This window comes from Eurosta solidaginis, chromosome 1, assembly GCF_040869045.1.
Source record: "Eurosta solidaginis isolate ZX-2024a chromosome 1, ASM4086904v1, whole genome shotgun sequence".
NCBI lineage: Eukaryota > Metazoa > Arthropoda > Insecta > Diptera > Tephritidae > Eurosta > Eurosta solidaginis.
The window spans coordinates 175,221,181-175,245,125 of NC_090319.1; the positions used below are offsets into that span (position 1 = coordinate 175,221,181).

Sequence of the window (23,945 nt, forward strand, 5' to 3'; positions counted from 1 at the left end):
TGCACAACGCTGATCTAGTTCAATTGCCGAATCACCAACGAAATAGATCTGAAGGAACTTATGATCTTCGTTCGGTAGTGGTAAAAAAGCGCTCGATGGTGTTTTTGTCCTTGAATCTGAATTTTTGGAAGCAATTTCGAAAAAATATAACAATAATTATTCATGTTTTGATAATAATGGGACATCAGTACCTTAAAAGTGGGATTGTAGCCGGGTATATCAACAACTTGGGCTCCAAATGATGTCATTTGAAAGCATCCGTTATATTTTTATGTATTCTCTAGAAAATGTTTTGATTGGTTTATATTTCCATAGAGTAACGAATACAATGGCTCCGGCGGGTGGGTTAAAACGGGTAATTTCACTTTGCCACCAGCGCAGCATAAGCCGGGGGTTTCTGATTGAAACTTCAAAGCATTGTAATGCTGGCATACGACAGACAATGAGCCGATATCAACTCAGACCGTTTGTGGATGTGATACGCGATATATGACTATCCGAAATCAGAATGTTTGCGGGGGAAATGTGGCACCCGTGTCGTGGGGCGCGATCGCACGCAAATAAAAGAAATAGAAAAGAGAAGAATTAGTACCGATTCGTTACAATTTATTTATAAACGATAAATATTTTACAATAATTATTTATACAAGTGAAGCACTCACAAACTTCCTGGACGTCAGGAAGTTTAATTAATTTCACAATATAAATAGCAATTCCGAGTGAATATGCCGTAGTGCAGTTAGAAAGAAATTAATCGAATTACCAAATGCACTTAACACGTTCAAATGTATGCCAGTGATTAATTGCAAATAGAAAGTTAAAAATTAAAATTTAAGTGACAATGGCAAGAAGTTTAATTATACGAAATAAGTTCACTTGGCAGTTCACAATTTAGAACGCAGTTTAAATTTTACGATGTACACTCGAAAAAAAGTTAGGAAACTCACCTGGGCTAGCTGCTGGCTCGTTGACGTTCCAAAATAGAAAAAAGGATCAAAACCACGAACAAGTCCGCGGCACCTGCCGATAGCTAACTTTCGTTGAGTTTTTCCCCTTCAAGGTTAGCTTTCGGCTGGTGTTAGCCGTTACCGGTAATAATAATAAATAAATAACTAATGTGCGTGTTAGGGTTGTCCGAAATATTTAGGCTGGTGGCCTAAACATGCCGGCGCCCTTGCGGCGAGCAACTTGAAACTCGGTGAGTACGCCAGCAACCTTCCCAAGGCGGGATAAACTAAATAAATTTAAAAAATATGATACGTATGTATAGTAGGATCGTAAGTACGATCTCCGGCGAACATCCGTGCGCGCAGTAATGCAGCCTCGCTGAACTGTGGATGAAAAAGAAAAGCGTTAGTATTCAAGTACGTGGGGTTGCTTGGTTTAAAATGCACCTTGTGGTATAATTAAAGTTTTTTATAGTGGGTGGGCTCCGGACACGACAAGGCCGAAAATTGTGGCTTGGGTGAGGAGCCCGCCGACAGTTGACGTGGGGGTGCCTCCGACCATAATACTGGCGTAGACGTCGGCGCCCAAAGTGAGCAACACTGGGGACGATCGGAAAATTGTCGGGTCGGCCAGCTTCATGAACTGGAATGGGGCCGCTACCGACGGGTCCAGATTTGCCGTGGGGTTTAACCTGGCATAGTTCGATATTACGGTGGCTTCGGTCGTGATTTTTCCCGCTACCCCATACTTCCCTCGAAGAACGACGGTGCACCTCGAAAGACGTGCGGTATTGTTACGCTCCAGGTGTAGATCCTTGCACAGATTGGCATCGATAATGCTGGTGGGAGCGCAGGCATCTAACAGGGCGCGGACCAGGTGTGAACGGCCTCCTGCCTCAATTCGGACTATGGCTGTCGGCGCGATGGCGATCAATGCTCGAGTTATAGTCGGTGCCGCTAAATTGTCACGGAGTCTACCACTCCTGAAGCCAGTGGGGGTTTGTTGTTGCCTCACGAGAGCTCGATGGTTGTTGCGCATCTTATTAGGGGCCGCTCTCCCAGTGAACTGTCGTGACGAGCGGGACGGACGCGGTTCGGCAACGTCGGCATCGGTCTTGGCTGGGGCAGATTTCCAGGCGGTGGAACGGGGATAGGCAGTTGGGACAATAGCGGTGGATGAGTATTGCACGTAGTCGCTCCTCAGTCGACATACCACGGTAAATTGGGCACAATCGCACTCCGTGCGGTTTGGTGCACAGACGGCAAGCGATGGTGAACTCATTTGGGCGTGCCTCGGTTTTGGAGCGTTTGAATGCAAATCCAGGCATGTCTGGAAATGGTAGCGTTTAGTAATATCGCTGCATAGGTTGGTTGGGTGGCTAATTGCCGGAGACCCGGGGTCGATTCTGGCTGACCTATTGGTTGGCGTACTCGGGATAAGGGTTCATTTGGGATGAATAAACTGGTTAGGTTATTCTGCCGAGGTCGTGACGTGTAGTGGTTGAACACACTGTTAGGTTTAGTAAACTTTGATTGACATACGCCTAAAATGACCTTTCGTTTTGAAAATAGTTTCATCAGAATGAAATTGCTGATATTGAAAGCCACCAATAGTAAGATTAAGAATTATTAAATATAGACTTAGGGCAAACTATATTTTTTGGGGTTCGCCTAAGGCAGGCAATACGCGACAATATACGGTATATCACGGTAAACTCGTGTGTTGCCACGGCTCCTTGTAATTGCCATACAAAATTTGGTCACAAAACTTACCCACGCCCATGCAAATGTGACTATGAATATAACCTATGAATGACTGTAAAATGACTAGTCAAATGACGTCGTGCAGATAAAATGTGCGACAGATGTAAAGAGGCCTTTATTCGCCGTCTGGGAACACTCTTTGTGTTGATTTGGGCCATGTTGTGTGAGAATCACAAATTGTGGTGTGTTTGTTGATTTCAACACAACCCTGGCAGGGATAGCCTACACTATCGAATGTGGTAACTTGTAGAGCTGTCAGCTGATAACTCTTCCACTCACTGGAATGAGGCAGTTGTGCGGTGCTGCCAATTTGGCAGCGTAATGAGACATAATGGTCATGTCATGCAATTATTTAGGGACAGTTCGCGTCTGAGTTCTGACGCGACCTGACTTCTGAAAGGTTTCATTTTTTTTTTTGTGTGGTTTTTCTCATAAAGTTCATTTTTGGTGGAATGACTATTTCATAAAGGTTCCTGAACTTGCCTTTAATTATTTTATTAATCTTGAAAATTGTATCGTAATCTCCAATTCGCTTTTCCACCGTTAAGTTTACGCTACTAAACAACATTGAAAGGCTCGGAAACTTTACGGTCTTATATAATTCGAAGTTATTGCTTTATAGTTCACGAAACAGTCCAAACTAAGTTGGAGTTGAGAAGAAGGCTTAAATTTTCCAAATGAAAATAGTAATGGCAAACTGATTTAAGGAAAATAACTATTTTCCTTATTTTTCTTGATGTTTTTTTTGTTTTTGATAAAAGGAAGCCCATGATAAACAAACCAGAGCGCGCCTTCTTATCTAGGTCTATATTTTCGCGATTATATATATGTATTCTGATTTTGTTCACGGGCTGACACTCGGGAGTGTTGGATCTCATGGATCCGAGTTGTGATACCCTTTGGATCGCGTGCAATGTGCTTACTGCGGAAGAACCGAAAAAAAACAAATGTCATCGAGTGGCAACCTTGTTTCGTTCATTCAAAATGACATTCATTCATGGAAATGAGTATAGATACATTTTGAATGAATTTTCACTATGAAGAAAAACTTGTGATGGGTAAGTATAAGTATGCCAGTATCGTTCCCTTTTTTATAATTTAATAAATTTACTAATTTTTTATTCTTTTATTTCATTTCAGGTACACAGCTACACTTAATGAAATGTTGGATACAAATACAAACACGTTGCGAATGGGAAGTCAAACAAAAGGCGGCGTAATTTTTTATTTTGCTTGTGCTGTTGCTTTTTACATGACTTTTCTGAAAACGTCTCAAAGCAACACCACTCACAAATTGGAAGCTTGCAAAATTTGAATCAAGCTCATCACCCAGTATCTTTACTACCGAAAATTTAGAGGAAATGGGTATTGGAACGCTTGACTCAGAGGAGAGCTCTTCTTCAGCGGCTTCTTCCATTGCATTAGTGTTAAGTGCTAGTGCGGATGAAAACTCAAACGGCACAACACCGAATTTAGATGCACCAAAAGTGTGTCACAATCGTATCACATCCTATCGACCAATGGACAACACTTTAGATAGTACGCTTAACCGTGATATGTCAAATAACACCTTAATAGGTAGTCCCAATATAGATCACCATGATGCCGCTAATTGCAATTCAAGTCAACAAAGTAATAATATTAAAACAATCGTATGCGATTACCAAAACGTTGAAAGTAAAGAATCTCTATCGCAACAACAGGTTCAATTTAAACATGGTGATAGTGTATTGACAAAAAATGATAGAAAAGTTGCTATACTAGGCATAGGTGCGGGCATAGCCAGCAGTGGTTCGTTAAGCGTAACAACCGCCCCACAAGTACACAACGCCAATTCAAATTCCAATTCAACTTCAGCTGGCAGAAGTATTCGAAGCCATCTAGCAACAGTTATTGGTAATAACAATAATCGATCAACACGAAATGCTTCGCAAAATTCACAACAGATAATTAATACAGGTACTAATGCTACTGCCACCACAACCAATAATAATGCTCATGTTAACAATGGAAATGGTGTTGGTGGTACGACAAATACGGGTTATATGCTGCACGCGCCCAATTATATGGCCAAACCATCGACTGGCAACCAGTCAACATTAATCCAACAGCAACAGCGACACCAAATGCAAAGTTTAAGACAGCATCAACAGCAATCACAACAAACGTCTGAGCCACATATAGATTTATATGATAACCTTTTTTTTTTGTTTCGTCAACACCAATTGAGTGATAATGTTTCCGATGGAATGGATCATTTTAGTAATTTATCAGATGAAATAATTTTACAAATATTTAAATGGTTGCTAAAGAAGGCGCTCATACGTTGCAGTCATGTTTCTAGACGTTTGAACAGATGTGCTAAGGATGAGTCACTGTGGACATATTTAGATTTAGGAGGTAGACATTTACGCGTTGGTGCATTAGAAAATATATTAACACGTGGTGTGGTAATTCTACGTTTGGCGCAAGCAGAGTTAACTAATCCTGTTTTCAAAACTACTGATTTCCTGCAAGTCGAACCAAAATTTGAATCGAAGTTACAGTATTTAGATTTAAGTATGGTATCAGTTACAAAACCCTCCCTAAAAATGCTTTTATCACGCTGTCGGCAATTGAAAAAGCTAAGCTTATGTTCCGATCAACGATGAAATTTGCAATGAAATAGCAGCAAATACAAATCTAGAAGCTTTAAATTTAGCTATGTGCATAGGATTGGAAGCATGGAGCGTACGAAAAATAATGGAATCATTAAAAAATTTAAATATATCGTGGACAAATTTATCGGTGGATGCCGTTACCTCGGTAGTGACAAATGTAACGCCAAATCTTATCCGTTTGAACAATGCTGGATGTCGCAAAACTCTTTATGATTCACATGTGGCAAGCTTAGCTAAACATTGTACACAATTACTGGAAATAGATTTCTCTGATTGTACTGCATTAACTGGCAATGCCATTAATGTTATTTGTAGATTTAAAATGCTTGAATATTTATCTTTATCACGTTGCTATCTAATTCCCACCTCGCCTATATTGATTTGAGTAATTTATCCACACTCACGTAAATTGACATATTTGGTACGCTGTCAGATACTGCAATGGAATTGTTGATATTTCAAAATTAAAACAAGCTTGTGGTTATGAATATACAATCAAGCTGCAACGTATGTTGCAAGATATAGGTCTCGCTCAAGATTTAAAATTTGAGCTTCAAACAACATTTGGCTAATGCAAGAATCCCAGAAGAAATGGTTTTTAGCATTGAAGTGTTGTCATCGGGCTCGTGGCCGTTTAATCAAAGCACCACATAAGGATGCGAATTGGAACGATCTGTACAGCAACTTAATGAGTTCTATGCAAATCGTCACTCAGGTCGTAAGCTTAACTGGCTGTATAATTTGTGGAAAGGTGATTTGGTAACAAACTGTTTCCGTAATCGTTATATATTGCAAGCAAGTACTTTCCAAATGGCTGTACTTTTACAATTTAATGATCAGACTAAGTTCACATTACAACAATTGCAAGAAAATACGCAAATCTCAAACAGGTGCTACAAATTTCAATGAAAGCTAAATTGCTAGTATGTGCCGATGATGAGAATTCGCTCAATCCTAATTCTATGATGGAGCTATTCTTATTTGGGCGGTGCTACGGCTTTGGTTTTGACTAATACGAATCGTATGTCACATTTGAGATGTGAAAGTATACCAAGTACGTCAACAGCAGCTGCAGCAATGACTGCATGTCTTGGTTCAAATGCCTTTAGTAATCCTGCTGTATATCCTTTGACGAGTAGTGAGAGTGGAATTGCTAGTAGCTGTGTTTTAACTTCTGAAGTTGAGGTTGACCTAAAGTCTATGGAAGCTCAATTACAAACACTTTGCCTACCATTTTTACGTATTGCCGCAGTATTACGGCAACATTTATATCGTCATGATATGCCAGAGATATCAGCACCGGGGTTAGAGTTTGTGCGTTTAGTTTACTATCTGGAATTGGCTACAGATTCAATGGATTGGGATTGTTTTTATACCGGGTACCGATGAAACATTACCAAAATTATGATGTGAACAATTGATGGATATTCGACCACCAACAGACACAGTACGCGAACTCGTCATTATAAATCAGCATGCATCGTGGCAGCAACCGAAGCTACTTGAAAGGGGGTAGAAACTTCAAATAACGATGTTTCTCTACATTGGTAAGTGTTATTCAAAATAGCTTTATAACAACTTTGGGTTGCAAGGAGAGTACGTTTGTAGTTGATTCACCTATCTAGTAACAGGAAAGTCTTCAAGTAAATTTTCGAAGGACTCGGGAAGTTGCCTCCAAATTGTTATACTGTAAATAATAGTGTATTTACTTATAACTTGACCAATTTAAAGGTTTATTTCATTTTATGGCTACTATACTTGCAAATGAATGATGTACCCAATATCAACGTCGCCCGAAGTTGGCTGTTGATGAACGACGTCAATTCCTTGTTAAATTTTGAGACAGGAAAATATTACGGCGCTGGGCCATATGAATCGGAAGAATATTGTAACGCTATTATCAAGTGTCAGGTAACTTATTATAAGATTTTTTTGTAAATCGAATGCGCGACAAATATATAAATAATTGAGTCCAAATTTGCACCGATGTTCGACATGATTCAATTACTAGAGGTTTATTCGAACGGACCTTCGACACTCCCAAAATTTAAAATTTGAACGGGTTGCTTTTATGAAGTAAGGCAGACGGGGAATCATTTAATCCCCTCCAAGGAAAAATATAGTGACGGTACCAGGAGTAGTATATTAGTAGTGATGATAACTTTGTAAACGCAAGCAGGTTTTGGGGGAAATCAGTAATTCGCTACTAAATATCTCGTGACTTGATAGAGAGTTATGTTGGTTCGGTTATTCCGTTAGAATTTTTTTAAGAATTCAAAAGCTCCCTATCTTGAGCAAAAGTTAAATGCATTTTGACATAAGAGCTAGTTAATGAAAATGTTTCTGAGCTAAGGCGTTCTTGAACGTAATTTTGATATAGGATGATTTCGAACTCCCAGCCGAGATGGGGTGATACTCTAATCGTTATATTCCGGCCTTAATCTTGACAGAAGAGTTAAGATTTCGTGCGGTCCTGCTACACGGGGTATTTACCTTTTTATTCTGATACTTCGGAAAGCTTTTTCCCGTTTAAGTATTCAATGAGGTGGTGCGGAGAAACTTAAATTTAGAATATTCGGCACACGTTCGCCTGATGCTACCTCGCGAGGTTCGAATATTCCAAATAAGTATGCATGCACATAATATTCCAAATATAAAACGATTCCACAAATTCTTAAATGGAGACGTATGTTCCGTACATACGGATTAAATGAGTTAACGTACTCAATGACTACATTTCGTTATGGCATCTCCATTGTTTTTAATGACATTTTTACGCGAGTCGCTTTGCTGGTCCAGTTGATGTGGAGCGCTGAATTTCAACTTAGGTTTCGGATGTGTATATGAATAAAAAAAAAATTTTTTTTTGGGGTATGTGGTGGCAGATAGTGTATCTGCTTTAGTCCTCTATTGGCCTCGTTCGTGGTGAACGAGAGCTGGGTTATGGGGTTTGTTGGCCTCGTTCGGGGTGAACGAGAGCTGGGTTATGGGGTTTGTTAGAACGGTTGGGAGTTACAAGTCTCCCTCACTGGAGGGTGGTAGTAGGACCAATTTCGTGATTGGTCTGGTGGTTTGTCCCCTTGCCGTATCCAGTTCGACGACTCGAACTCGGTTATCGGGGCCATAATGAAGGTTGGCTATCCAACCTAGTCTCCATTCATTGGGGGGCAGATTATCCTCCTTAATGACGACTAGGTCTCCCTGTTTAAGGTTTGATTGTGGATGCTTCCACTTTACGCGCTTCTGCAATTCGGTGAGATACTCCGTTTTCCACCGTTTGCAGAAGGTTTGATGCAGCGCCTTAAGTTTTTCCCATCGATTGACGAGTGAAGCGCGATTCTCGCTGACGTCAATCTCGGGTGGCGCTAGTAGGTGGCCTCCGACTAGGAAGTGTCCGGGGGTAAGTGGCTCCAGGTTGGACGGGTCATTTGACGATGGGCTTAGGGGTCGCGAGTTGAGACAGGATTCAATCCTACACAGAAGGGTGCTAAACTCCTCTAGAGTAAATTTATGATCCGATGCGATCTTTTTGAAATGAGTTTTGAAACTCTTGACTCCCGCTTCCCACAGCCCGCCCATATGAGGAGCTGCTGCTGGTATGAAATGCCATGTCAGGGATTGGTGGGCATATTTAGAGAGGGTTTGGTTGCGCGCATCAACGAGGAATGCCTTGACCTCTGAGCGGAGAGCCCTTGACGCGCCGACAAAGTTCGTTCCGTTGTCGGAATAGAGGTTTTATCGGGCATCCTCGTCTGGCGACAAACCGGCTAAATGCTGCGATAAACACGGCGGTGCTGAGGTCGCTAGTCGCCTCCAAGTGGATCGCCTTAGTCGCAAAGCAGACGAATAGGCAGACGTATCCCTTAGACATGCGGCATCCTCGTCCGCTGTAAGACTTGATGTCAAACGGTCCGGCGAAATCCACCCCGGTGTTGGTAAATGCCCGGCTAAAGGTGGTGCGTTTCGCAGGGAGGGTTCCCATAAGTTGCGTCGGGGAACGTTTGCGGAATAGCGTACAGGCCTTGCAGTTGTGTATGATGGATCGGATCATGTTTTTGACCCGAGGTATCCAGTATTGCGTGCGTAGGAGCCGCAGCATCAGTTGGTTTCCGCCATGTACGGAAATGGTGTGGACAAACTGGACCAGGAGACGGGTGAGTCGGCAGGCGTAAGGGAGGATTATCGGGTGACGCTCGTCGACGGGAACGTCCCTGGATGCGTTGAGGCGACCCCCCACCCGAAGGACATTATCTTCGTCGATAAAGGGGTCTAGAGAGAGAATTTCGCTTTTGGTCGCGATGGGTTTCCTAGTCCTCAGAGAGCTTATTTCTTCGGCATAGTGGTTGGTTTGGGATATCCTGATGAGGCGGCTAGTCGTAGCCTTGATTTCGTCAGGCGAAATCTGGTGCGACTCTGCTTTAAAGGACGTTTCAGTTTTTGGATGGATTCTATTGGCGAATCTTATAATGTAGGAGATTACCCTCAACGCCCTTGATAGATCGGAAAACCGATCAAGAATATCCTCGCTATTGTTGAGGTTCGTTGCTGCATGCACCTGTACTCGTTTTTCTTCGATGTTTGTGTGGTACTCCTGTTCGCCTTGAGATGGCCATTCCGCTTTGCCTTCTTTCAGCCAAGAAGGTCCCTGCCACCACAAAGAGTTGTCGACTAGGTCCGTGGCTGGAAGTCCTCTGCTGGATAAGTCCGTTGGATTTGATGCGGACTCGACATGATGCCATGCTTTCGTTCCTACCTTGTCCACGATGTTTGTCACCCTGTGAGCTACAAATGTTGACCAGGAACACGGGGGTTTTCGAATCCATGCTAGGACGATGGTCGAGTCTGTCCATAGGTGAATGTTAAATGTGCCTAAGTGCAGGTTCTCCATCACATTTTCCAAAGTCTCAGCCAGCAGGACAGCACCGCATAACTCCAATCTTGGTAGTGAAATTGTTTTTACGGGTGCCACCCTTGTTTTTGCCATGAGTAGGCTAACGTAGATCCTATCGTGGATCTTAGCTCGCGCGTAAACTGTAGCCGCGTAGGCTTTTTCGGACGCGTCACAGAAGCCGTGAATTTCGATATCGTTGGTTGGTGTGAAGTGCACCCACCGAGGTATACGAATCTGGTTAATGGCGGGGTACTCCTGCATAAAAGTTTGCCACCGATCTAAAGTGATTGCGGATACCGGTTCATCCCAATCCGTCCCCTCCAGCCAAATGTTCTGCATTAATATCTTAGCTACGATGATAACTGGAACAAGCCAGCCTAACGGGTCGAAGAGTTTGGCGATGGCAGATAGGATCGGCCTCTTTGTTAAGATATCCTGGTTTTCGATTGGTTTCGCTGTGAAATAAAAATGGTCGGAATGCGCGTTCCAACGGATTCCTAGGGTTTTTACCATGCTCGCGTCCTCGAACTCCAGAAAGTCTTCCGTAAGCCTGTGAGGTTTGGGCATGCCCTGTAGTATCCTACTGCAATTAGAGGTCCACTTTCGCAGAGGGAATCCTGCTGACTTTAATCCAGCTGTTATTTCGTCGCGAGCCGCGATTGCTACCTCGATGCTATGCCCCCTTGCAAGGACGTCATCGACGTACATACTGTTTCGCAAGATGTGCGCTGCGGTTGGCAGAGATGCTTCGACGTCATCAGCAAGTTGATGTAGGGTTCTGATCGCTAGATAGGGGGCACAGTTTACCCCAAAGGTTACCGTGTTGAGCTCAAACACGCTGACAGGGTCCTCTGCTTTGAGTCGAAAAACTTTTCTTTGGTATTGGGTTTGATTTTCCTTTACCCAAATTTGCCTGTACATCTTCTCAATGTCGCTGTTGAAGACGTACTTGTAGAATCTCCATCGGAGTAGTATTGTTAAGTCAGATTGAAGTACTGGGCCGGTGTGTAGCACATCGTTCAGGCTTGTGCCATTGGATGTCGGGCACGACGCGTTGAATACGACCCTTACTTTAGTCGTTGTACTCTCCTCTTTGATAACCGCATGATGCGGCAAGAAGTAGCAATCAGATGATTGTGGTGGTACTACGGTGTGCACCTTAGACATGTGCCCTAACGTGACGTATTCTGTCAGTACCCTATTGTATTCCGTCTGTAGGGCCGGTGTCTTGGCTAGGCGCGTCTCGTTCCGATAGAATTGAGAGCAGACGCTCTTGAGAGATGGGCCCAAACAGACGGTTTTTGGGAAGCTTTGTTTGAATGGAAGGGCGACGGTATATCTTTCATCTGAATTCCTTTCCGTTGTGTTTTTATATAGTGCCTCGCAATAGGCATTATCTTCGGTCAGGGCCTTTTTTGTAGGTACGTTTTCAAGTTCCCAGAAAGCGGCTAGCTGCTTGTCTAGGCTAATTTCATTGAAAAAGGATACTCGTGTATTGGTTGGGTGAGGTGCATCTGCACGACCGGTTAAAATCCAACCGAAGACGGTTTCTTGGGCGAGAAGCGTATTTAGAACGTTCTTCCGTATACCGTTTAGTATGATCTGGGGATAAATATCGCCGCCAAGTATGAGGTCGACTGGTTCATTAATGAAGAACCTCTTATCCGCCAGAATCAGATCAGGGAACGCTTGCCGAGTCGTTGCGCTCACTTGGCAAGTCGGAAGGTCCCCTGTTAATTGAGGCAGGACTAGGGCCACTGTATTGATGCTTACTAATGGATCTGTAAGCGAACCTAGCGTAATCGCACATGATTCCTTTACCTGTGCAGATGGTGTATTATTTATTCCTGACACCTGCACATGCAAACGTTTGGATGGAAGGTTTATTCGCTTTTTTAGTCTTTCTGTTATGAAAGAGCATTCGGACCCAGAGTCTATCAGCGCTCTGGCGGAAAATTTCACTCCGTTGTAGATTATATTAACCCGCGCTGTTCCTAATAACACCCCTTTTGTTGTGTTAGCATGACACGAAGAGACGTTATTTGCATTATCTTGTCTTTTTTCAGACTCCATCCTTGCCCTAGCCTGTTGTGAGGTTGAAGGTGTATTGTCGGTGGTGTTTTGAGTCCACCTTTGAGGAGTTGTCTTTGGTTGTGCTGTCGGAAGATGGAGCAAGGTGTTGTGCCTTGCGTGGCACGTGCTGCAATTAAATTGGCTAGTGCATCGTGTCACGGTGTGTCCACCCGACAGACAATTCTGACAGTAACTATTGTTTTTGACAAATTCGATTTTTCCTGATGTAGACAACCTACGGAATTTTTGGCAATTTCGTAATTTGTGCTCCGTACTGTTGCACATCTTACAGGCTGATTTGGGTACGCTGGCTTGGTAAACCCCAAGTTTTATAGAATTTTCCTTAGAATTCGAACTCTGACTTTTGGGTGTTTTTGTTGTTTTATTACCCCTAAGATCGGAAACCGTCTCTAATGTCTGGAAGCGATTGGACAGGAATTTGTCCATATCCTCCCATTTCGGGATATCTGTCTTCCGTTCTTCGGTCTGTTCCCAAAGAGCCAATGTAGATTCAGGGAGTTTTGTGGAGCATAAGTAAGTTATGATTGCGTCCCAATTTGTGATGTCAATATTATGACATTGTAGCGCGGAGATGCAATTGTTGATCTCCCGTTGCAATTTTTTGATTGAGGTTCCACACTCCTGTTCGACTGCCGTCAGATTAAATAAGAGTTTAAGTTGGGTGTTTACTAGGATACGTTTATTTTCGTACCTGTCGCTTAAGTTCTTCCAGGCGGTTGCAAAACCCTCGTTTGTTAACGAGCACCTGCCCACTATTTCTTTTGCCTCCCCTTGCGTTTTTTGTTTCAAATAGTATAATTTCTCGACATCTTTCAGATCGGTTTTGTGGATTTATATCGCCGTGAACATATCTCTAAAAGCTGGCCAGGAGAGGTAGTCGCCTTTAAATACATCGGTGTCACAAGGCGGCAGCCGCATTTTATGTCCACCGCGCGAGGAGTCTTCATCCTTTGCTTCATCTTTCGCCGGCTGTGAGTGATAGCTTCGGCTTCAGCCGCCACAGCAGACATGCATTGTAGGTAGCATGCGAAGCAACTTTTGTTCTTTCTTCTTAACGAGCTGAGGTCCTCTTTGGACAGCTCAGGATTGCCGAGAAGACTTTCATATGTGGACTTGGTCTTCTTCCATAGTGCCCTTAGCTGCTCTTGCAGTAGTGCAAGGGTGTGCTTGTTCCGGGATTCGGCCGGGGCAGAGTTGAAGTCTTGTTCAAACTCCACTATGGAATCAGCCAATCTAATATAAGTCTCCATTGATTTTATTAATTTGAATATTTTGTCTCTTTGAAGGTGTCGAGCTCGGAGGTAAACGACTTAGTGGCTTTGGTGTAAATGCAACCACAACAAAAAATTATAAGAGTGTTTTCGTTTTTGCTGTGATCGCTGGTTCATATCCGGCTCGAAGGACCAATGTTTGCGGGGGAAATGTGGCACCCGTGTCGTGGGGCGCGATCGCACGCAAATAAAAGAAATAGAAAAGAGAAGAATTAGTACCGATTCGTTACAATTTATTTATAAACGATAAATATTTTACAATAATTATTTATACAAGTGAAGCACTCACAAACTTCCTGGACGTCAGGAAGTTTAATTAATTTCACAATATAAATAGCAATTCCGAGTGAATATGCCGTAGTGCAGTTAGAAAGAAATTAATCGAATTACCAAATGCACTTAACACGTTCAAATGTATGCCAGTGATTAATTGCAAAAAGAAAGTTAAAAATTAAAATTTAAGTGACAATGGCAAGAAGTTTAATTATACGAAATAAGTTCAGTGTAAATTCTTGATTTTCCTGCCGGACGACCTTTGAAAATTTTTCGGGCTTTTAGTTTTGGCGGCGGTCAAATGTTCTCTGGTGTGCTATGAAGCGTTTTATCCACCTAAGTGGTTAAAACATTAGGAAGGAATCTCAGCCAAGCTGTTTTCAGTTGAAGAGAAAATCGGTCCATCGTTATCTTCTACTTTCCAAAACTCGCTTTCATCAAATAAATTGGAATTTAAAGGGTAAATTCCTGTAGACGAAAACCCCTTCGTAATGTCCCCGGGGGAAAATGCAATCGAATAAAATAGCTCTAAGTAAACAGTGAGACGAATGATTATTCAGAAGAAGAAAAATGAGATTTTCTTTGGAACATTTCGTAAAATTTCTTAAATGTTTCAAATCATCAAGTAAAATTACTCCATTCACCCAACCACCGTCTGCAAAAAGTCCAAGGGATCCCGATAATGCTCTATTTATGAATTAAGGGTTCGCTCTTTTGCGGTGGCATACATATAAATGATTTCTTGCTGCATTGACAATGGCAACCATTGTTATCAGAGTTTCTCTCTCTCTCACCTGAAGCAGTTTGTGAAACAGTTGTCTTGCCTTTTTCAGCAATGATCTGAAATTTGTTTAAATTAAGTCCGAATATCCTTTTAAAGAAATATGCGAACTTACTTTAACAGTATCCCTTACTGTTGTGATACCGGTCTTGTCGAGGTTTTATATATCTTCAGGCTTAAACAAATGTTTTAAGAGAATACTTTGAAGTTTTCCGAAGAAGTCTAAAGCTACTGGTTTGGTAAAAGCTCGGTTTGCGTAAACTAATAGTTGGATTTTTTCTCATAAAACCCGATAACCAAACTTTTCCTGCAGCTTGATCCTTATCCCAAGAAGAAGGGTATCTTATATTGTTTCTTTTTACATATTCATAAATATATCGTTTTGCCATATCAAAAGTTAATCCAAGATGCAAATTTGAGCAGCTTTTAAAGTACTCCGCCAGCTCTCCTTCCTCAAATTTTGATAGGACTTGCCCTGCAGAATATTTAGTGATAGCCTTGCCTTGTAACTCGTTAGGTACCCGGTTTTAAAAAAGAAGCTTGAGCCAATAAATTATGGTTATTCTGTCTACATTATATTTTCGGGAAGCACTCGTTGGCGTTTCAATTTTATTTTTTAAGTCGTGTAGCGCTTGCTGAAGACGTTCTTCATTAATAACCCTCTCGGGATATTTCTTTGTATATATGTTAGGTATATTACTCTAAACATTACAACAATAAAAGCACAGCAACAAAAAATCTATAAGAACAGAGCACTCGGAAGATAAAAGGAGGATTTGACGATTTGATAAATCCTCCTACTGGGCAAATGTCAAATCCTCCTTTAACGATCAATAAGTATTTATTATCAATCTTACCGAATATGCTTAATATTATTACACCACTGATCTTTGAAAAAGTTTTGTATGAAAAATAATATTTTAAATCGCAGAGAGTTAAAATAATGACAATTCACTGTAACGTTGGAAGCAGAAGAACAAAACAAGCAAGATCAGCAAGGCAATGAAACAAAACCGAAAAACACATACAGCACCGAGTAGACCAGAAAAACGACTGACATATTCATGTATATTGCTCAACAGTGAACAGGCTTCAAATATGGATTTTGATAGTCTGTATCTATCAAGGTTTTCGTTACATTTGAAAATGACAAATCCTCCTTTTGTCAAATCATCCTCGCTCTACCCTACAACGCCCAAAATCAGTCGTTTTTTGGAGTCTATAGAACTACAAAATGAAGCATGCAACAAAGAAGACGAAGACTGGAAAGAAAAAATGGCTTCCTCTACATTCCAATACAAAGAAAATGGCAAGCAGTCGTTCGTTCTACTTCAAGGTTTATAAGTAAGCATAAAAGCTGGCTAGCTGGTAAAAGTTTTTTGGATGAAGAAATGCCTAGCACATCAACCAATCGAACTATAGGAAGACCAACAAACCACATAGAAGAATTTTCGACCTGCACAAGGAAAAGGAACCTGCCAGATTATACTAGAACTATCGACACGACTCATCTTTCAGAAGCATTGGCTATTTAATGTAAAAAGGACGAAGAAAACACCAAGTCTCATATCATAGGAGAAGTTGCGTTAGCAAGTCCAGTGCGATTGAGAAGGATCAAAAACAGCATTCCCACACCCCCAAATGCGCTACCTAGGAGATACACTCCTGAAGAGTTTTTGGCGCTGTTTATAGATCTCGGTTTATCGAAGGTTAAATATAATGTATTGCGTGAGTAATTATTGCAACATAATGCCTATATTTTCCCTGGATACAAACAAATCACCCAAGCCAAGAAAGAAGTAGTTCCTCCAAGATCCAAAGTATCAGCTGAAGTTGAGCTCCAAAACTTAATGGATCATAAGTCTATGCGACACTTGAAATTTTTTCTGAAATCACTGCCAAAAAGGCTAGCATTGATAAAGAAATGGGGTTGTGATGCATCATCAGGACAAAGCGCATTTAAACAAAGAATAAATATAGATGGAGCAATTACAGATGGTAATAAGTTTATGGCTTCTATTGTTCCCCTCCGTTTAAAAGATGAAGCTTCAGAACATTGGAAAAATCTACAGCCGTCATCAGGTAAATTGTGCCGCCCGATGTTACTTAAATATGAGAAGGATCCTTTGGAACTCATAAATTATAATAGAAATCGAAGACGGGAATTTTATTACCATAAAGCATGATTTTCTTCTAACAATGGTCGATGGAAAGGTTTAAAACTTACTAACAAACACATCATCTACATTGAAATGCCCAATCTGTAAGAAGAGTTAAAAAGGCTTTGAAAATCTTGATGATTCAATGATTGACGAAATAAATTATGAGTATGGAATATCTCCTTTGCATGCGAGGATAAGGTGCATGGAATTCGTTTTGAAACTGGCTTATACACTACCACAACAAGGAGAAGTTTTCGACGACAATGCAACATCTAAGGAAAAACAAAACATTAGAAAAAATAATTCAAGATGCATTCTATAAAGAGCTTGGCCTGAGAGTTGACTGCCCAAAGTATGGGTACGGCAACACAAATGATGGAAATTCCTCAAGAAGATTTTTTGAATACGATGAAATGACTGCTCGCATTACTCAATAGAGTCGAAAGAGGTATCGTCAAACGATTGGGAGTAACTTTAAATATTTTATTTTTATTGCTATTTTTGGAGCTTTTCGGTGGTTGAAGACGGGAATTTTATTACCATAAAGCATGATTTTCTTCTAACAATGGTCGATGGAAAGGTTTAAAACTTACTAACAAACACATCATCTACATTGAAATGCCCAATCTGTAAGAAGAGTTAAAAAGGCTTTGAAAATCTTGATGATTCAATGATTGACGAAATAAATTATGAGTATGGAATATCCCCTTTGCATGCGAGGATAAGGTGCATGGAATTCGTTTTGAAACTGGCTTATACACTACCACAACAAGGAGAAGTTTTCGACGACAATGCAACATCTAAGGAAAAACAAAACGTTAGAAAAAATAATTCAAGATGCATTCTATAAAGAGCTTGGCCTGAGAGTTGACTGCCCAAAGTATGGGTACGGCAACACAAATGATGGAAATTCCTCAAGAAGATTTTTTGAATACGATGAAATGACTGCTCGCATTACTCAATAGAGTCGAAAGAGGTATCGTCAAACGATTGGGAGTAACTTTAAATATTTTATTTTTATTGCTATTTTTGGAGCTTTTCGGTGGTTGATTTAAATAAAACAGGGATTTATTAGATCCTACGCGTTTCGGCGCTTATTCGCGTCTTCATCAGGAATTTATTTCTAAATATGAAAACAATAAATAACAACCAATATTCATTGACTTGAGACATGTAACACTTACGACATTTAAAGATGTGGAAGAAATCCTCAAGACATTCAATGGACAGCATACAAAAATACAATTCACCCTTGAAAAGGAAAAAGCGAACAAATTAGCATTCCTCGACGTAGAGATTCACAATATGGACAATAAGGTAAAAACTAATTGGTACAAGAAAGCCGCGGTATCATCCAGGATGATACATTACCAATCCAATCACCCATGGACTCAGAAGAAGAACACGGTTATCAACTTTATAAACAAAGTTTACTCCCTGAGTGATCAGGAGTTCATAGAAGATAGCAAGCGAAAACTCAAAAATATATTACAACAAGTAAGGAAGGTTAAGTTCGGGTGTAACCGAACATTACATACTCAGTTGAGAGCTATGGTGACAAAATAAGGGAAAATAACCATGTAGGAAAATGAACCGAGGGAAACCCTGGAATGTGTTTGTATGACATGTGTATCAAATGAAAGGCATTAAAGAGTATTTTATGAGGGAGTGGGCCATAGTTCTATAGGTGGACGCCATTTAGGGATATTGCTATAAAGGTGGATCAGGGTTGACTCTAGAATGCGTTTGTACGTTATGGGTATCAAATGAAAGGTGTTAATGAGTATTTTAAAAGGGAGTGGGCCTTAGTTCTATAGGTGGACTTCGTTTCGAAATATCGCCATAAAGGTGGACCAGTGGTGACTCTAGAATGTGTTTGTACGATATGGGTATCAAATTAAAGATATTAATGAGGGTTTTAAAAGGGAGTGGTGGTTGTTGTATAGGTGGTCGCCTTTTCGAGATATCGCCATAGAGGTGGGCCAGGGGGACTCTAGACTTTGTTTGTACGATATGGGTATCAAATGAAAGGTGCTAATGAGTATTGTTAAAAGGGAGTGGGCCTTCGTTCTATAAGTGTTCGCCTTTTCGAGATATCGCCATAAAGGTGGACCAGGGGTGACTTTAGAATATGTTTGTACGATATGGGTATCAAATGAAAGGTGTTAATGAGTATTTTAGAAGGGCGTGGGGCTTAGTTCTATAGGTGGACTTCGTTTCGAAATATCGCCATAAAGGTGGACCAGTGGTGACTCTGGGAGGGAAACCCTGGAATGTGTTTGTATGACATGTGTATCAAATGAAAGGCATTAAAGAGTATTTTATGAGGGAGTGGGCCATAGTTCTATAGGTGGACGCCATTTAGGGATATTGCCATAAAGGTGGATCAGGGTTGACTCTAGAATGCGTTTGTACGTTATGGGTATCAAATGAAAGGTGTTAATGAGTATTTTAAAGGGGAGTGGGCCTTAGTTCTATAGGTGGACTTCGTTTCGAAATATCGCCATAAAGGTGGACCAGTGGTGACTCTAGAATGAGTTTGTACGATATGGGTATCAAATTAAAGGTATTAAAGAGAGTTTTAAAAGGGAGTGGTGTGAAGGCGTTTTCCAGATATCGACCAAAATGTGGACCAGGGTGACCCAGAACATCATCTGTTGGATACCGCTAATTCATTTATATATGTAATACCTGCCAAGATTTTAAGGGTTTTTTATTTCGCCATGCAGAACTTTTTCATTTTCTTCTACTTAATATGGTAGGTGTCACAACCATTTTATAAAGTTTTTTCTAAAGTTATCTTCGCGTCAATAAAACAATCCAATTACATTACCATGTTTCATCCCTTTTTTCGTATTTGGTATAGAATTATGGCATTTTTTTTCATTTTTCGTAATTTTCGATATCGAAAAAGTGGGCGTGGTCTAGTCGGATTGCGTTCATTTTTCATAGCAAGATAAAGTGAGTTCAGATAAATACGTGAACTGAGTTTAGTAAAGGTATATCGATTTTTGCTCAAGTTATCGTGTTATCGGCCGAGCGGAAGGACAGACGGACGACTGTGTATAAAAACTGGGCGTGGCATCAACCGATTTCGCCCATTTTCACAGAAAACAATTAACGTCATAAAATCTATGCGCCTACCAAATTTCAAAAGGATTGGTTAATTTTTGTTCGACTTATGGCGTTAAAAGTATCCTAGACAAATTAAACGAAAAAGGGCGGAGCCACGCCCATTTTGAAATTTTCTTTTATTTTTGTATTTTGTTGCACCATACCATTACTGGAGTTGAATTTTGACACAATTTACTTATATACTGTAAAGATATTAAATTTTTTGTTAAAATTTGACTTAAAATTTTTTTTTTTTTAAGTGGGCGTGGTCCTTCTCCGATTTTACTAATTTTTATTAAGCGTACACATAGTAATAGGAGTAACGTTCCTGCCAAATTTCATCATGATATCTTCAACGACTGCCAAATTACAGCAAAGTTTTAAATTACCTTTTTTTAAAAGTGGGCGGTGCCACGCGCATTGTCCAAAATTTTACTAATTTTCTATTCTGCGTCATAAGTTCAACTCATCTACCAAGTTTCGTCGCTTTAGCTGTCTTTTGTAATGAATTATCGCACTTTTTCGGTTTTTAGAAATTTTCGATATCGAAAAAGTGGGCGTGGTTATAGTCCGATATCGTTCATTTTAAATAGCGATCTGAGATGAGTGCTCAGGAATCTACATACCAAATTTCATCAAGATACCTCAAAATTTACTCAAGTTATCGTGTTAACGGACGGACGGACATGGCTCAATCAAATTTTTTTTCGATCCTGATTATTTTGATATATGGAAGTCTATATCTATCTCGATTCCTTTATATATGTACAACCACCCGTTATCCAATCAAACTTAATATACTCTGTGAGCTCTGCTCAACTGAGTATAAAAATGGCAATGCACAAATAAACGAAAACAACAAGAAAACAAATATTGGCGTTACCTATATTCCAAAGCTTATGGAAAACAACACATTAACTAAAATTATAAAAAACAGCAACGTTAGCTATGCACACAAACCACATCATACAATACACGGCATATATACAAGAACAAAAGACAAAATACCAAAGGAAGAACTACACAACGTAGTGTATGAAATCCAGTGCAATGGCTAAGAAGAGGAAAAATGCAACAAAGTTTACATCGGCACAACAAAAAGATCATTAGGCACGCGAATATACGAACATAAACATGATGCGAAGAAGAACAAAAGCTCGACGGCAGTCGCGCAGCACTTAACAGAAAACAAACACACAGCAGACTTTGACAATACTAAAGTATTAGATGTGGAGAATAAAACGAGAAGAAGGATGACCTTAGAAGGCCTGCGAATACAACAACAAATACATAAAGCTATCAACTTTAAAGATGACGTCGATAATATAAACTGCGCTTATTCGGCTTCGATCACATACAATGCGTGATGTTGACGGTAGAGGTCGTGCAAGTTGCTCAATGTTTGAAAATGTATCTGTGTATATATGTTTGCTATGTACATACTTTTATGTTGTGATAAAAATATTATCAATCAAATTTTAAATGTTAGATGTCGTAAGTGTTACATGTCTCAAGTCAATGAATATTGGTTGTAATTTATTGTTTTCATATTTAGAAATAAATTCCTGATGAAGACGCGAATAAGCGTCGAAACGCGTAGGATCTAATAAATCCCTGTTTTATTTAAATCAGCCGACCGAAAAGCTCCAAAAATAGCAATAAAAATATAATTTTTCCTCGGCCCAACAAAAATACATTTTAAATATTTTTAATTGCCATGAAAAAGTTAATGGACCTAAATTTGGAGAATATGTATCGAAAACTGCAGAGCTGCTGCTTCAAGAGTATCCCGAGAAAAAGCAAACACGAACGGTGGCCACCGTGGTGTGATGGTAGCGTGCTCCGCCTATCACGCCGCATGCCCTGGGTTCAACTCCCGGGCAAAGCAACATCAAAATTTTAGAAATAAGATTTTTCAATTAGAAGAAAATTTTTCTAAGCGGGGTCGCCCCTCGGCAGTGTCTGGCAAGCGCTCCGATTGTATTTCTGCCATGAAAAGCTCTCAGTGAAAACTTATCTGCCTTGCAGATGCCGTTCGGAGTCGGCATAAAACATGTAGGTCCCGTCCGGCCAATTTGTAGGGAAAAATCAAGAGGAGCACGACGCAAATTGGAAGAGAAGCTCGGCCTTAGATCTCTTCGGAGGTTATCGCGCCTTACATTTATTTTTATTTATGAACGGTACATAAAATGTTGGCCCATGGAAAATATCTAATAGAATACCAGTGTTTACCTTTAGGAGAATTGTCTGAATTAGCTCAAGAAACTAAAAACAAGGACTACAAAAGATATAGAAGTACTCACGCTTGCAAAATCTCACGAGTTAGACAAAACGAGGACCTTTTCAACATGTTGGCTATCTCTCCTGATCCTGTAATATAATCCATGAGGCATGTAAGATCACAAAAAGGCCTTACAGACACATATAGCTTAGAAATGGTTTCCTTGTTAGATATATTTTCAAGTGACGAAGACTACGTTCAGATTAAATAAATGATTCACCTTTTTCTATCACAACAAAACAATTATTTAGTACTTATTTTTGTTATTTTATTAAAAGAAAATGAAATCAATAAATACATGTTTATTATCTTCTTCTATATATATAAAAATGGTGTGAAAAATGTATAATAATTCATCAATTGAGAACGGCAGGACCGATTTGGCTAAAATTTTTTTTCAGTTCTTCGTAATTGCTAGGAGAAGGTTTTTACGAAAGAAAATTTTGGGAAAAGTCGGAAAATTGGAGAAATCGAAAATTGAGAACGGCAGGACCGATTTCGCTCCAATTTTTTTTCAGTTATTCGTAATTGATAGGAGAAGGTTTTTACGAAAGAAAATTTTGGGAAAACCCTGCGGAAAAATCGGGGTATTGGAGAAATCGAAAATTGAGAACGGCAGGACCGATTTCGCTCCAATTTTTTTTCAGTTATTCGTAATTGATAGGAGAAGGTTTTTACGAAAGAAAATTTTGGGAAAACCCTGCGGAAAAATCGGGGAATTGGAGAAATCGAAAATTGAGAACGGCAGGACCGATTTGGCTCAAATTTTTTTTCAGTTCTTCGTAATTGCTAGGAGAAGGTTTTTACGAAAGAAAATTTTAGGAAAATCCTGCGGAAAAGTCGGAAATATGGAGAAATCGAAAATTGATTATTAATATAACGAGATAAATAACAGATGGTGCTGTGTTTCTGTAAGTTTCGGATAATTGTGAAATTCATTGTGATAAAATTGCATTTTGAGTGGAGAAATTAAAGGGATAAATAACAGATGGCGGTGTGCTTAGGTTGAGCGTAATTTGACAGGTACACTTTTCTCATTGTCATTTTTTATTAAACAAATGTGCTATTTTTCTTGCTGCAAATGATTCGAGTTTTTCTGATTTTCGTGTTCATCGATTTATTTTTCTGATTTCGGATAGTCATATATCGCGTATCACATCCACAAACGGTCTGCGTTGATATCGGCTCATTGTCTGTCGTATGCCATAATTGCAATGCTTTGAAGTTTCAATCAGAAACCCCCGGCTTATGCTGCGCTGGTGGCAAAGTGAAATTACCCGTTTTAACCCACCCGCCAGAGACATTGTATTCGTTATTCTATGGAAATACAATCCAATCAAAACATTTTCTAGAGAATACACAAAAATATAACGGATGCTTTCAAATGACATAATTTGGAGCCCAAGTTGTTGATTTACCCGGCTACAATCCCACTTTTAAGGTAATGATGTCCCATTATTATCAAAACATGAACAATTATTGTTATATTTTTTCGAAATTGCTTCCAAACATTCAGATTCAAGGGCAAATTCACCATCGAGCGGGCGCTTTGTTACCACTACCGAACGAAGATCATAAGTTCCTTCAGATCTATTTCGTTGGTGATTCGGCAATTGAACTAGATCAGCGTTGTGCAATTTTTACTGCGACTAAACGTGAAATGATCGAACAATTACAAAATCTTCTGCATGAGAATAATGAATTGGT

At 40.1% G+C, this 23,945-nt stretch overlaps 1 protein-coding gene and 1 pseudogene across 2 annotated transcripts in view; both read left to right on the forward strand.

Moving 5' to 3' along the window:
* Positions 1 to 23,945, forward strand: part of FASN3 (Fatty acid synthase 3) — a 1,015,587-nt gene that overhangs the window by 637,010 nt on the left and 354,632 nt on the right. The window lies entirely within an intron of this gene.
* LOC137236947 (S-phase kinase-associated protein 2-like) lies at positions 3,917 to 7,246 on the forward strand (annotated as a pseudogene).